Genomic DNA, 15560 nt, shown 5'->3' with positions numbered 1-15560 from the left:
GCGCTCTGAGCGTCTGCTGACGCGACTCTCGGTTCAGCGGCTCTAGCCTGTCTGGTAACTGCGGCTCACATGACCGCAGTCGGTGCTTCCTCACTGCGCTGAGGAGCCGTGCAGGGGCCGACTCCAAGCACCAGCTCTACGGGGATAACAGCCCAGGGGAGCGGGGGGACAGCTGACATGAGCGGCTGTGAGTCGGTGAAGCTGTGAGCTGGTCTGTGCGCCGTTCTTTCAGATCCTGGATGTGTCCATGCTGCAGGCCGGGGATCCTGGATGGGGTGCGTGTTTTCTTTTATTAATGCCTGCTTTGTTAAAGGGAACATGCTCAGTGTGTATTGTTCGGTCATCTGCGTTTGTTTAATGATCCGCAGACTGCTCAGTCGTCAGGGCTGGAAGCGCCTCAGAAATAAATCCATCCATGTTAGTTCCCGCTGTAGCGGTACGGGAGTGTCCGTGTCAGGCTGTGGGAGAAGCCAGGGGCTGCAGGCCGGTACTCGGCTATTTGCAGCATGTTGTACTGCAGCTACGTGTGTGGTTTGTTACAGGTGCTGAGTGAGTGTAGGTGGTAGGATTACATGAAGAGCAAAATCAGTGTGAGACAAAGCGGGGTCCTTTCTAGAGATGGACTGATCCGATATTACGTCTCGGTATCGGTCCGATAGTGACCTAAATTACTGGATCGGATATCGGAGAGACTTTTTTTTTTTTGCTAGGAGTTTGCAACCCTATTATTTAGGTTGTTTAATTTTTCTGCTAAGTACTCTTTAAAATACCAGAGTAGGGAGGATGGAGCAGGGTTAAGTTTATTAGATTGATCAGTTTTGCTGAACTATGAAATATTTTGGGTGCAGTGTGTTTTTGCATACAGGTATAACAGAATAGCTTTAGTGTTGTTGTTTATTTAAACTTGTCTATGAACTTATACAAAATGCAGCAAGATATTTATAAAAAATAGTTTTATTGATTATAAAATGCACCATATTTGCATATCGGCAGATATGCAAATTTATGATATGGGCATTGGACATAAAAAGAAGTGGTATCGTGCCATCTCTAGTCCTTTCCACGGGGATTTTAGAGGAGTGCCGGCATTATTGCTGCTAATTAGAGAATTAATCACAGCACAATCACATGATGGTTTGACTGCCGTAGGTTAGCTACCTCCATTATAAGAAACACACTTGAGCCTGGGGTAATGGTTGCTGTAAGTCTGTCTGAATGCATTTACAGTACGGCTAGGCTCTTGTGTTAAGTAACAGAAGTATAGTGAGAGGTTACAGTAGTGGGGTTGGGAGATATTATTTGATTCATATTTCATAATTCCCACTGTAAGCTATTGAATTTAAATTAATGTACTGACTTGGCAGTATCAATGTGCTGTCTCTGAAATGCTATAACCCACATAAAACGCTGGCAAAATAATGAAAGTCAGCTGAATGGAGCTTTGTTTGTACTCTGAGTCCTACTGTCCCTACAACCTCTTACCACATAGGTCTTTCGTATGCTCTCCCATAGCCTACCATTACGCGCATCTGATACAGTATACGTCTTTTATGAGGTTTTAGTTCTGGGGTACAGTTTGATTTTGCATCAATAGCCTGAGATCCTTTAGATCACGAGGGTTTGAGAGCATCCTCCTGTAACCATGGTTACTTCCTGTCAGAAGTAGACCATGTGAGAGGAAAAATGGAGAGCGACCGTCCTGCAGCCTGACAACACTCTGAGCAGCTGCATGATTTCATGTTTACAGCCTGTTTATAATAACTTCATCATGAATTATAAATTGTGATGTGACCTACACGAGAAAACGGACGTGTGACAATTAGGGTTATTATGATTAGGATGGCTTGATCATCAGAGATGTTCTTCTTCACAGTAGAGTTGAGTGGTCTTGGTCTCGCTGTCTCAGATCGACATAGTGGTCGGGAGATTTGGAGTCAACAGTATCCATGACACACACTGTAACGTTGGATAAGGTGTCATGCGCAAAAGCATCAGCTCAAAGAGTCGTGCTTAGAGAGTGCTTAGTAGTGAATCAGAAGAGTCGACTCCCATTGAGCGAGAGCCGGCTCCTCACTTAATTTCCTTTGCTCAGCTCTCACACAGTGGCTCAGCTACGCTCCAATCCCTCCATATTGTGGCCAATCACATGCGAGGATATAGGATAATATCATTGTGTGAAAAACAGGGAGGGTGATGGACGCGACAGTCAAGTGGAGCGTGCGTCTGTCCTCTCAGTGAGTGAGTGAGACAGTAGACAGCGGTGAGGAGGGCTGTGTGAAAGCAAAAACACATAAATATTAGGGGTGCAACGATACTCGTATCGGTATTGAACCGTTCGATACAGTGCTTTCGGTTCGGTACGCATATGTATCGAACAATACAAAATTTTTAATTTATTTTATCAACTTTTCTTCTGACGATGCTGTCTGTGTTGAGCGCTCAGTGGATCTGCGCTCGACTACTCCGCCTAGGCTGCACTGTCCAGCGCAGATCCACTGAGCGCAGCGCAAGCTAGCAAGACAGAAGCTAAGCTCGTTGCAACATGGCAAACTGAACCTCCCCCACCCTCATTCAGATCTGGCCTGTGTAACTATTTTGGTCTTCATGTGACGTATGACCCTGAAGGTAAGCGCGTCATGGACTAAAGTAAAACAGTATGTTGGATGTGCCAGCAATGCTCAATTACATGGGTGGGAACTAGTGTGTTAGCGCAGTTAGCTCGTTAACGTGTTGACACTGTCCAGCCCCACGCACAGGGCGATCCGCGGTAGCTCGTTTACAGAGATTTGCCGTGTTGTGGCGTTAACGTCATTTCAGACTAACGCTGACAGCACTAGTGGGAACACAACCAATATGACTGCACATTTACTCTGACATCATCCTCGTGCAAAGACAAGTGGAAGCAGACAAAACAACAAGCAGCATGCTACAAACTTTACCGAGTCATTTAGACAGCCGTTAGCACATGATTCTCCTTATGGGGACCTGATATGTTTAATATGCTGCTGAGAATATAGCCCAGAAGAAGCGTATAGTAGAGCTTTTATTTTGGAAAGAGACATTTCTCTGTAATAAACTCTCTTTTCCAAAGATGAGGGATTTCTCCATCAGATAGATTTATTTTATTATTACTTTGTTGTTTCAGCAACATTAAATTTAAAAACTGTACGTTTGAATTAAAATATATATTTATAATTTTAATAAATGACAAATTAAAAAAGCATGAACATTTTTTTGTATCGAAAAAATATCGAACCGTGACACCAAAGTATCGAACCGAACCGTGAATTTTGTGTATGGTTGCACCCCTAATAAATATGCCTGACACCTGTAAACGAAGCAGCATATGGCTGCAGTTTAAAGACTGTTTTATCTCGGTCTTGGTCTCGTCTCGACTTTGTCTCGGTCTTGATGCCTCTGGTCTTGGTATTATCTTTGTCTTGGTTTAGGACTACAAGTCTAGATCTCAGCACAACTTCATGTCTATTGAAGAATTGTCTGTTTCCATGGCAGTTGCATGTCTTATTCCACGCAATCTGCGCTTGGAGTTGTATTTGAACCAGGCTGTCTAATTTATCCTAATGAAATCTTTTCCCCTCAGGTACTGAAGAGTGATCAGCTTTTACTGGCTCACCTGTGTCATCAGATAGACGCAGAGCTGCTGTGTCTCCAGTGAGATTCACTGCTCCTTTAGACGACTGTTTCTTGACTAACTGGTGGTTCTGCACCCCATGAGTGACTCTGTGCCACATAATGGACTGATTTTAAAATTACTTGAAGTCATATTGAATAGTGTGACTCTCTACTGCAGCCCTGTCCAGTGGCTTTTTTTAATTGCAGCATTTCATAATTCTTCTCATCTAGAAAGAAGCAGACGAATGTTTATTCCAGCACCTGCAGTGAAAACATAGCACAGGCAAAACACAGAGACTTCCTGCTGAGCAACATGAGTACAGACAGACCCAAACGCAACGTCATCAGAAAGAGATATGTAAGTAAAACGTCTTTCCTCTTTAAAGTGTACGTACGTGTATGTGGCCTCTTCCTGATTACTTTTTTGTTTCAGATCATCAAAGAAATTTTAATATTAGACAAAGATAATATAAGTAAATCCAAAATGCAGTTTTTAAATAATAATTTGATTTATTAACGGAGGAAAAAGTCATTGCACCTGAAACCTAAACATTGGTTGTGCCATCCTCAGCAGCAAGAACTGCAATCAGATCTGAGGCAATCAGGTCTTTCACTTGGCTGTGGGAGGATTTTGCTCTCTTCATTGGAGGGTTTTTTCGGCATGAACACCCTGTTTAAGGTCAAACCAAAGCATCTCAATTTGATTTAAGTCTGAACCTGAGTGGGCCACTTTCTGAGCTTTTCAGAGGTAGACTTGCTAGTTTGTTCGGATTATTGGATTCTCACTAGGGCTGCACGATTAATCGTTAGAAAATCGCGATCTCGATTCATACTTATGTGCGATCTCATTTCCAATGACAACGATTAAAAAAAAAAAAAAAAGACGATGATTGTACCGCATTTTGATCCGGGACGTAATCTGCATGAAAACAAGCGCTCACTCTTCCTGCTTAACAAATGACGAGGGCGGAGCCTCATACCACGTGATACAGAAGCTGGCTGCTAAAATCAGCAGGGAAAAAACAACGGAGAGCACGTCAGGGATGACGAGAAAGTGACAGGAGAAAATCCGTCCCGGTCAACCACCCAAACATCAATAACGGGAACCTTATACAGCGCTTCCCTATACCTGTCGACCTCCCGCAGGCACAAAGAAATTACGGAGGCTGTTACTTATCACCTGACCAAAGATATGGCTCCATCAACACTGTGCAAAACGAGGGATTTAGGAGAATGATCAACACCCTAGACAAACGCTACACAGTGCCGTCCCGCAACTATTTTTCTGTTGTTGCACTACCTGCTCTATACACGCAGTGTTGCCAACTTAGCGACTTTGTCGCTATATTTAGCGAGTTTTCAGACCCCCTAGCGACTTTTTTCCTAAAAAAAAGTCGCTAAAAAAAGACGTGAAAGCGCGAATCGCTTTTACTCTCAACAAGCAGCGGGTGCTGTAACGCAGTCAGTTCTTCTTTTACTCTTTTACTCTTATGCTGTTTTGCGGATCACAGGGTTTAAAACTACTTATAAACACACACACACAAAGTAACTCCACCAGAGTGCCTGTTTCGGGTCACTTTTGCCGGTCCAAGCCCGGGTAAAGGAGCAGGGTTGGAATTGTGACATTAAAAAAACAATAATTGCTAAAATAAATTTAATTTGTAGTTCTAAATAAACTCTAAATGCATTTAGGACGTTTTTTACTCACTTTATGTCTCGTCCACGATGTTATTTCTCTCTCCAACAACATAGATTACAATTACATTAGCATGACCAATTATGCAAATTAGGTGATGACGTCATTTAGCGACTTCTAGCGACTTTTAGGACAACCAATAGTGAGTTTCCTTACTGAGTTGGCAACACTGTATACACGCAGCGTCCAGCAACGGTGGAGACGGAATTTCAAGCAGTACAACATTTTGCGGCAACGACAAAACGTGAGACATTTATTGTTTTTATGTTTATTTATTGTTTTTATGTTCAGTCTCAACTGTTACGAAGTTGATGTGCAGTTAATAAGAGCAAGAAATATTTATACTGGAAAAGAAAATCGTGAGAGAATCGTGATTCTCATTTTATGCAAAATTGTGCAGCCCTAATTCTCACCCCCAACCAATCACAGCAGATGGCCCCGCCCCTCCCTGAGCCTGGTTCTGCCGGAGGTTTCTTCCTGTTAAAAGGGAGTTTTTCCTTCCCACTGTCACCAAAGTGCTGCTCATAGGGGCTCATATGATTGTTGGGTTTTCTCTGTATGTATCATTGTAGGGTCGACCTTACAGTATAAAGCACCTTGAGGTGACTGTTGTTGTGATTTGGCGCTGTGTCAATAACATTGAATTGAAAAGTGTATTTGAGTAAATCTCCACATAACTCAGTTTCAGACTAGTCACAGTTGGCAGAATCCTCCTCACTGGCCGAGTATGTTTCAGATTTGAGGATGGTTTATCAAACATTTCACTTGTACCTGTAACATCAGTACGTTTTAGTAAACAGATGAAATAAAAATTGTGTCGATGCCCCAAAATCTGTGGAACTGAAGGTGACGACACTGTCTTTGTGGTGCAGGACATCAGTGACGGGATGCCGTGGTGTGAGGAACGTCTGGTCCGCAAAGTCCTCTTCCTTTCTCTCAGGGAATACAGAGACAAACACCGTGCTGCACACACACACGCACACATACACAAGTGTCCACATGAACGCAAGTCAAAAAACACACACTCACATGCTCTGCAAAAGACACTGACAAAGCCTAATGCACACAAGAAAACACAAGCAAGGAAAAACATGCACACACAACAGCAAAGACTCACATGCAAACAACTCAATACATACACACAGGCGAACACACACGCTGCACAAAACATGCACGTTTCAAAGCGCCTACACACTGAACACACAAACAAACGGCAGACAGCTCACTTGAATTGGGTCTCGCACTCTCCAGAAAGTAAATGTACTCGGATACTACGGAACACACAAACTCAGATGAAATTGTGTAAAAGGAAAGTTGCACACACTCTGCAGCGTACTTGCACGGAGCAGAAGAGGTCTTCTACCAGGACGCTACGCTCAAATAAAACACAAAACACGCTGTCGCTGCAGAACGCAAAATACCCAAACCTGCAAAACACGCAGACGCTGCTCAACACACACACACACTGAACAACATGAGATCTAAAAACACAAAGATGCCACTGAGAGCTGCTCTCTCAGCCAGGACTCTGAGGTCGCACACCCCAACAAGTGTCTGTGGTGAGTAACACAACAAGCGTGCATGTGCATCTAATATTGTTTTGGGTTATTTGGAGGCTCGCTGGAAGTAAACGCAGCATTTTGGTCCCAAGTTTTAGCCACGAGCAGATTGTCGAGGTCAGGGGTCAACAACCTTTAACACCCAAAGAGCCATTTGGACCCAGTTTCCACGCAAAAGAAAACTCTGGGAGCCACAAATACTTTTTGAAATCTAAAATGAAGAGAACACTGTTTATATTGTTTTTTACTTTTATGCTTTGTGTGAACAACTAAAGTAAGTAAAGTTTATTTATTAAGCGCTTTTCACAAATATTAAAATAAACAATACAATCAACAGACATTATACACAATGTAAAAGATCAAATGTAAATAAAGAATATAAAATACGTAGATCAACAAAAGGCTTGTTTGAACAGAAACATTTTAACTGCTTTTTAAACGAATCCACAGAGCAAATAAAGTGTGTTGCTTATGAAATCCATGAAGTGCTACAGAGAAAATTACATTTTATTTATGTAATTAACACATTTTGAACTCTTAAAGAAATATAACAAAAGGAAAGACACCCAGCTGAACTAAAATGATCCAGCAAACAAAAACTGTTATATCGCCTTTGGGCTGTTGGAGCCTTGACCTGACTTTTAAAAAGTAATTGAAAAAAAGCTCTGTGCTGCTACAAAATGAAAAATAGATATTTGCAAAATTCTGCCTAAATATGTATTTTACCTGGTTAATGTGTGTGGCGGGGCGTGGTCTGCAGCGCCGCTGCAGGGGAGGCGGATGCACCTGAGCGGCACCCGCAATCACGCCTCGCCGCCTTAAAGTCTGTGCTCTCTCTGCTGTTGTTGGTGTGTGTCGGGCTGTGAGCTGCAAAGCTACAACCGGCTGTGTGCGTACAGCAACCGTGTGTGAAAAGTGGTCAATTGCATGTTCATGCAAACATCGTCGGGTCTGCTGTGATATGTTTACAATAAGACTTCTGGTCCTGAACCTCTGCGCACAGTGTCTGCAGATCGGGGCTTTCATCTTTACGCAGGACTGTAAGCTGTCGTCTGTGAGGCGTGAGCGTGTTTGTTTTTAACGTGCCGACATAATGTGGATGAAGATCCATAACTGACCTACCTGGGGTCAGAAGTCTCGATAAATGCAGGCGTTTCGGCGGGTACATCGGCTTCCGCGAGTGTGCCGCTTATTTTGAGCGATGAAAAAATAATAGAAAATAATTTTATTTTTATATTTCAAAATCACAATAATCTAACAATTTAGAACTACAAGTTAAAAAAAGAACTAAACACAAATAAAACACACTTCAGCTAAATACTACTAATTTATTTTCCCAAACCACGCGGGGCCACAGTATAAGGACAAAAGAGCCGCAGGTTGCCGACCCCTGGTCGAGGTCATCGTGTGTTATTACTTTGATTGTCATGACGCTGTAGGTGGAGGTCAGTCCTCACACAGCTGGGCTTGTGCCTGTTCTCTCTGTAGTTAACACTACGATCAAGCATCGGGCAGCTGGTCCAAACTGGAGTTGGTCCTTACAGACGCGACAACGCCGTCCTCCCAGCAGTCGTGGTGATGCCGATGATTGTGGCAAAAACAGGTAGGCACGAGTGTGTTTGTGTGTGTTGTGATTATGCTTCTCGAACTTGTGATGTTCCAACATCAGAAGCTGATTTTTAAACAAAAATCACATCCCAAGAGGTTTGAATAGATTTGAATAAACACAGTGTTGCCAAAAGTATACGCTCGTCTGCTCGAGTGATGCTACATCACTCACTGAACGTTGGTGCAACAGACGAATATTTATACTCTGTGATTTGCTCCATCTGTGTACAACAACACAACAGTTTCTAAAACGAATCCTGTCATTGTTTCATCAAGAAAATGAACTTTGAGAACTGAATTCATTTAAAGTCTGTCGTCACTGAACTGTGGCTCACCAGATATTAAGATTAAATGTTTGTTGCATTATTAATAAATGCACTTGTTTGATTTGACTTGATGTGTGTTTGCAGCCCTCGGCTGCACGCACAGAGAAAGTTTGCTCAGTCCCCACCCAGCTCTCCAGGACCGTTAGTGCTGATGACGTCGGCACAGAAGAGCCACTCCCACAGCCTGGCTGTCGTCACCTGTCTGACCAAACGTCGCCCTAAGACTGAGGACTTTTTGTCTTTTCTCTGTTTAAGAGGTAAGCTGAAAACACGGAAGCTGCTCTCATGTGACCAGGCTGTGCACCGGGGTGGCTGTAGCTGAGGATGTTATCTGCTAATTGGACGATGGGTCGTTCGAACTCTCAGAGCCTAGCAGGATATTTGTGTCTCTGTGTCGTCCATGTTGGTTTCTCTGTGGTTTCCAGGATTCTGACTGCTCCTAAGCTCTCTGACGGGTTTATTTTGGTATTACAGCCGAATCCACAAAGATCCCCTTGGCCTCATTTACAATGAAAGCTGTAAATACCATTTGAATCAGCGTATCATATCATATGATGTCATATCGATTTTTTTTAAACCCACTGAATTAAATCTGAAAGTCTTGCTTCAGGCGAATATCGACAAAAATACTTTCTTTGTCTAACTAACGTTGGACATAATTGTGAGCACATGGAGATGAGGAAGAAGGACTGCAGCCCTCAGCAGCCTGAGAGGGAGATCTAATTATCTATCCATCCATCCCTTCCCTCATTTCTCCATCCCTGCCTATTTCCTCTCTAATCAGGAGTCCCACTATGGACAATCTTCACTGGTGTTTAAACAATGACCCCTTTTGGATGCAACCCCCTGTGTAGCCAGACAAAATGTAAAAACTCATAACCTTGGATGCACTGCAAGCAACCTGAACCTGCAAGGAAAATAAAGTCTTTAGGCTCATTTGTCACTTAAAACTCAACACAATTCTTTCATTTAAATCATTTATCCATAAATCATCCATAAATCATCCATAAATCATCCATAAATCATCCATAAATCATCCATAAATCATCTATCCATATATCTTTAGGGTCAAATATAACTCCTGTTGTTTCACCAGTACACGGTGAAAGGAAGAGGAGAGCTGAGCTCCTTGGAGCAACCCTGTTCTGCAACATCTGGCTGTCAGAAGCACTTTTGATGACTTTTGGGTCATCTAGATTTTTCCTAGATGGCATATTGATTGTGGACCAGGAATATCAAACATCGGCCCGGCTAGGGCTCCAATCTGGCCCACTGGATTGTTTTGTGGAGGGGTAATTCAGCTTTGGACTTTTATCTGTGATTTTAAAAGTTTTGACTGATAAAAACTCTTACATGGCTACTCACAACACATCAAAGTAATTTGATTATAGATTTCTGTGATTTTACACATTTATTTCTTTAAGTTTCAGCCCAAAGTGCTGATTGAAGGAAGCATTTGTTTATAATGTAGAAAGACTGTGACAGAACTGAACTTAGTTTCACTGGTCCAGTTCAAATAAGATGGGCTGTGTGTGGCTGCGTGTTAATTGTATCTGTTGACAGTCCCTCTGTGAACCCTCTTGCATTAGCTTCAGCCATCAACAAAGAGAGTAACCTCATTTTTTGTCAGTGGTGCCAAATAAATCAGTGCAAGGGAGCATAGCTGCTTGCAGGCAAGGATTCCCATTTCCCCTCGTTTGGGCTGGGCCTTGTAATGACAGCACGAATGTTTGATACTTCTGCTTCTATTCATTACACATTAATCACATAAATATTGTATATTATTCATATAATCATCATATAAATAATACACAGATATATTACTTGAATAATTACCATCATGAGACTAAGCTCTTTTCACTCATATCAGCAGAGAGGCACACGGCCTGTTTTCAGCTCTCTGTCTGCTTACTCGTCTTTTTCCACACTTTTAACAGAAAAATACACTACTCACATAATTCACCACCATACAGAATATATTCTGATTTATTGCGAGCAACACAACCTGATGTTGTTGCAGTTGTAGTAATTTCCAGCCCATCCTTGGTTTGTCCTGCCTCCTCTGAGTTCCTGTTTGACATTAAAAAAATGGAAGTTTTATCCAGCTCATCTACTAACTGGAGGGTTGATGGTCCGATCCCTGACTGCTCCGGCCTGCATGCCAAATATCCTCGGGCAAGACATTAAGTTTCCCTCTGATGCATTTATCAGAGAAATCACGTGTGATGATCCAAACAGCTGGTATTCATGCACATGTTAAGCATGAGTGCTGGAGGAGTTAGTTAGTGGAACATCAGTCGACAATGAAGTATAACAGTGAAGTTAGCTCGTAGCAGCTAAGTTGTGTAGCACAGAGTCGGGCTGTTCAGTGTTTCTCAGAGCATCTTTTTGCCTCTTTAAACTGTTTTGGTGACGTAACTCTGTGAGAGACTACAGAGATTAAAAATAAAAAAAGGACGTGACACGCACACTCGATGATGCCATTTCCTCTTTCGCTTCAGGTTCAGCAGCATTACCGCGCAACATGTCATTCTTAACAAGTAAGCGAGACAGGGAGCCAATTGACAGTCAGCACTGGCCTTCCCGTCACAAGGCTCCAGCTGAGGAGAAGAAAATCAGGATGTTGTGTAGAAAAACAGGTACTCGCCTGCTGGGAATGTTTTTGTAAACTTTTGCATCTTTCTTTGCAAGTTTATTATTCGTCCTTAAACTCTAGCTGCTGTTTGAAATGATAGTTTCCGTTCCTGTGCCTGTCCTGCAGTGCACAGTGACTCCAGATCACTGAAGAGGAGGCCTGCCAGCCCTGCTGTGCTCAGATCCAGCTGCCCGTTAACAGCTCGAGCACAGAAAAGGACGGACAGGGATGAAAGAGAAGGGAAGCCACAGAAGAAGGGAGTGGAGGGGGACAGGCGAGAGGCAGCTCAGATACACCTCCTGAGACCTCGCCAGCACTTACTTCATGTCACGAGGGCTAACAAGGTCTGGTCATGCTTTACTACACGTTTGCTTGTGTGAAAAGTGTGTTGTTGTATCATCGGCATGGAAACCAAACACTAATAAACATACAGCTCCTTTTAACACCCGGGGTTGTTCCTTTTGGACTTTGTCAACAGTTTTTTAAGTTCAATGAGAAGAATAAAAGGTCGTGGACACATTGTCCATGTCAGTAGCACCTGATGGTGGCTGAAGAGGGCCACTGACTGGAGTGTGTGTGGGTTAATAAAGCTCCTCTCTGACAGTCACAGCACTGCTGTCAATGCTGCCAAACAGCTGAAACAGTCACAGTGACATTTGACCTGACAAATGCACAGAGAGCTGTCGCCTCTCTGACGACATCTAGAGCTAAAGTTAAAGTTGCTGATACAAACAGTCCAAACACTGGGTCTGCAGCATCGAAGCGAAGATGTGAATCAGCTGTAGTGTACACAAATGATGTGTTTGTTTGTTTGTTTGTTTTGTTTGTTGTTATCATACACCAACATAGCATTATTTTTGTGCACGATGGAATGAGTAAATTTTGGTGTTGTGTGTTTGTATATTTTTGCTACAGCAGGAAATCTGAGTATTTTTTCACCCGTGTGTGTGTGTGTGCACCCCTTTTGCATTTGAGATTAGCATTTGTTAAAAAAAAATCCCCACGACAGACTGTGGGGGTTTGGAGGGTCCTCCCCCCCAATGTCATAGATGTTAAATAATGCTCTGATTTCCTCCCACAATCCAAGGACATCAGTGTTAGTTTGATGGAATCACGATCACTAATTAATGTAAATCGTCGATCGGATGCAAGTTTTACTCCATGGGTTAGTCCTCCGATGGACGTGGCGTGTATACAGTGTTGCCAACTCCTCAGTAAGGAAAATTGCTATTGGCTGTACTAAAAGTCGCTAGAAGTCGCTAAATGACGTCATCGCCTAATTTGCATAATTGGTCATGCTAATGTAATTGTAACCTACATTGTTGGAGAGAGAAATGACATCGTGGAAGAGACATAAAGTGAGTAAAAAACGTCCTAAATGCATTTAGAGTTTATTTAGAACTACAAATTAAATTTCTTTTAGCAATTATTGTTTTTTTAATGTCACAATTCCAACCCTGCTCCTTTATCCGGGCTTGGACCGGCAAAAGTGACCCGAAACAGGCACTCTGGTGGAGTTACTTTGTGTGTGTGTGTTTATAAGTAGTTTTAAACCTGATCCACAAAACAGCATAAGAGTAAAAGAGTAAAAGAAGAACTGACTGCGTTACAGCACCCGCTGCTTGTTGAGAGTAAAAGCGATATGCGCTTTCACGTCTTTTTTTAGCGACTTTTTTTTAGAAAAAAAGTCGCTAGGGGGTCTGAAAACTCGCTAAGTTGGCAACACTGGTGGGAACTATCTGTTGTGTCCCATCCCCCATAGTTGGCTATTGTTGGATCAGCACTTAAAATAAATGGACAGAGAAACAGGAATAATGGTGACACCTACTTTCATCGTCTTAATCACAGATCTCATAAACAAAGAACAGTGAAGAAAGTGACTAAAACCTTTATAAATTTAAGTTGTGAGTTAATGATCAGACTGAAAGCCTCTCACCTTGTCTGTGTGTGTGAACGTATTTAGTTTTAATCTCTGGGTTATGTCATCACGGCTCAGTGACGCCAACACTAAAGTCATGTGATGGTGGCGTTGTTCCTTTGGATGCGTCGTTGACTTCATATGTTGCCAAATGCATTTAAACAAAACTTGCATGGTTGCTGTGCTCACCAAAACATCTACGCATCATAAACCAGGGTGATGCTGACTTCAGGCCTACACGAATGATTATCCACAGAAGTATGCAGACTGTCACAATTTCTCTCTGTTGCAGGTTGCCATGGTTACTAAAATCTCTGAGCAAAGAGCCTCCTGTGTAGCGTCAGTCATTCCTTTAACGCCGAGAACTGGCGTTGGTAACAAACAAGGCACAAGGCCGAGCAATACATACAAATCAAGGCGCCATCCCCAAAGCAGAGCCCAGGAAAGCAGCAACAAGTACCACCCCCTACATCACAACCGCCATCGGGCTAACAATCAGCACCTTCGCCACCCAGCGCTTTCTAAATACTATAGCATCCACACGACCTTCAGTATTCTCCACAATTCAGGAAGAAATTCACGCCAAACTCCACGTTTAAATAAACGTTCAGTGTCTAGACGGCTGAATGAGAACCCTGTGGTCCTGAGGTTATCCAGACGCAGGAGAGGCCTTCCACCAGACACCAGTCCTGTCCTTCCCAATCGGGTTCCCTTGGACAAAAACTCATCAAATGAGTGTCAGACGTTTCAGGACAAAGATGCTCAAGTCTCACAGGAGAGTGATATTTACGAGATTCAGCAGAAAGGGGACAATGTTAGAGAGGATTATGTGAACATGTGTGAACGCTCTGATAACCACGATGTGACAGTTGTAGAAAAAAGATTCGGGCATGTTGGAGATGTGAAACTGGAGAGGGGAAAGGGAAATATAGAAAAGCTGCCTGTGGCAAGCACAGCTGCTCTGGAGGCCTCTGATCAAAGGGAAAGCCTCACGAATGTCAGCACTAGCTATAACCTCATGCCTGCTGGTGAGGTTGTATGGAAACACCTGAGAGAGAAAACACTCCAAAAGCATCAGAACACTACAATCTTAAAGCCACCTGCCAGGGCGAATGAGTCCAGGGCTGCTGCTGCGAGGACTAGTGTAACTAAAGCTGCTATTAACCCACCAGCCAATTCTTTTTCCAGGCACAGTGCCAAGGGTACTAATAACAGCAAGAAAATGAAGAGTAGTTTACGAGCCAGCACCAACATAGCCCACGAATCCAAAAGTGCTACAAAACAGTCGTCAATGAGCACCACAAAGGACACGTGCAAGGATGGTGCACTTACCATCCGTTGCTGTAGCACTTCCAAAGAGGGGCTTCTCCAGGCCAAGCCTGCTACCTCAGCCATCAAGACCAGGTTCAGCTCTAGGATCCTTCTAAAGCATTAATTTTTAAACAGTATCCAAACATGACGCACTGTTATGTAACTAAGATTTTATGATGACACGTACAGAAATGTTTTTAAAGCTTTTATTGTGGTGAGTAGTGGCACAGCATGATGACGGTTTCCTTGTCATGTTCTGTACTGTTGTCATTGTTGGAGATAAAATAAACTGGAAGTCATGACACTGGCTGATGCACTATAAAGTGGACTGTGCAGGAGTGATGATGCTTAAAAGCTGCTAGGTTTCAGTTTGTTCATTGTTTGCTTTTTGTCTGTTTGTTTTCTTCTTGCTTGCTAATTCTCTTACTGTAACTTGGAAAAAAAAATAAAAGTATGGGGGGGGGCACCTTTTAGCACATTATGGTAAATGGACTACTCAATGTGAGCTGTCAAAGCACTTTTTCTACACGTTTCATTCACTCATTCACGCACAATGCTTTTATCTGTCTAAAGCGCATTTACATAACAATCGCACACACTTTGATGGGAGATCCATGAGCCGACCTCGGTGTTCATTATCTGCTTGAAGGATTCTTTGACACATGGACAGAAGGAGCCAGGCATCGAGCCGCCGACCTGGTAGAGCACCAGCTCTGCCTCGGAGCCACCAGAAGGTCAACGTTTTGTTTGAACAGCTACAGGAGTTGGTCTCCTCAGCTGCCCTCGGGCTTCTGTCCTAACATTTCTGAAACGTGTTGCTAACTTGAAATTTATGTATTCAAAATAATAAATACAGTTTTAAAATTGAAGCTTT

At 42.9% G+C, this 15560-nt stretch overlaps 1 long non-coding RNA gene and 1 pseudogene across 2 annotated transcripts; one reads left to right on the top strand and one right to left on the bottom strand.

Annotated features, from left to right (window-relative positions):
* LOC146507575 (uncharacterized) lies at positions 1 to 15555 on the top strand (annotated as a pseudogene). The gene is made up of 8 exons (XR_014876746.1): positions 1 to 275; positions 3865 to 3991; positions 6202 to 6888; positions 8377 to 8491; positions 8907 to 9079; positions 11324 to 11461; positions 11584 to 11801; positions 13668 to 15555. The product of XR_014876746.1 is annotated as an uncharacterized LOC146507575 (transcript).
* On the bottom strand, positions 664 to 3865 carry LOC146507576 (uncharacterized). The gene is made up of 2 exons (XR_014876778.1): positions 2116 to 3865; positions 664 to 2073 (listed from the first exon to the last, which is right to left on the bottom strand). It is a non-coding gene; the product is annotated as an uncharacterized LOC146507576 (long non-coding RNA).
* Positions 15556 to 15560: the final 5 nt, after the last annotated feature.

This window comes from Neolamprologus multifasciatus, chromosome 11, assembly GCF_963576455.1.
Source record: "Neolamprologus multifasciatus chromosome 11, fNeoMul1.2, whole genome shotgun sequence".
Classification (NCBI taxonomy): Eukaryota; Metazoa; Chordata; class Actinopteri; order Cichliformes; family Cichlidae; genus Neolamprologus; species Neolamprologus multifasciatus.
This window is presented reverse-complemented; position numbering and strand designations above follow the sequence as displayed.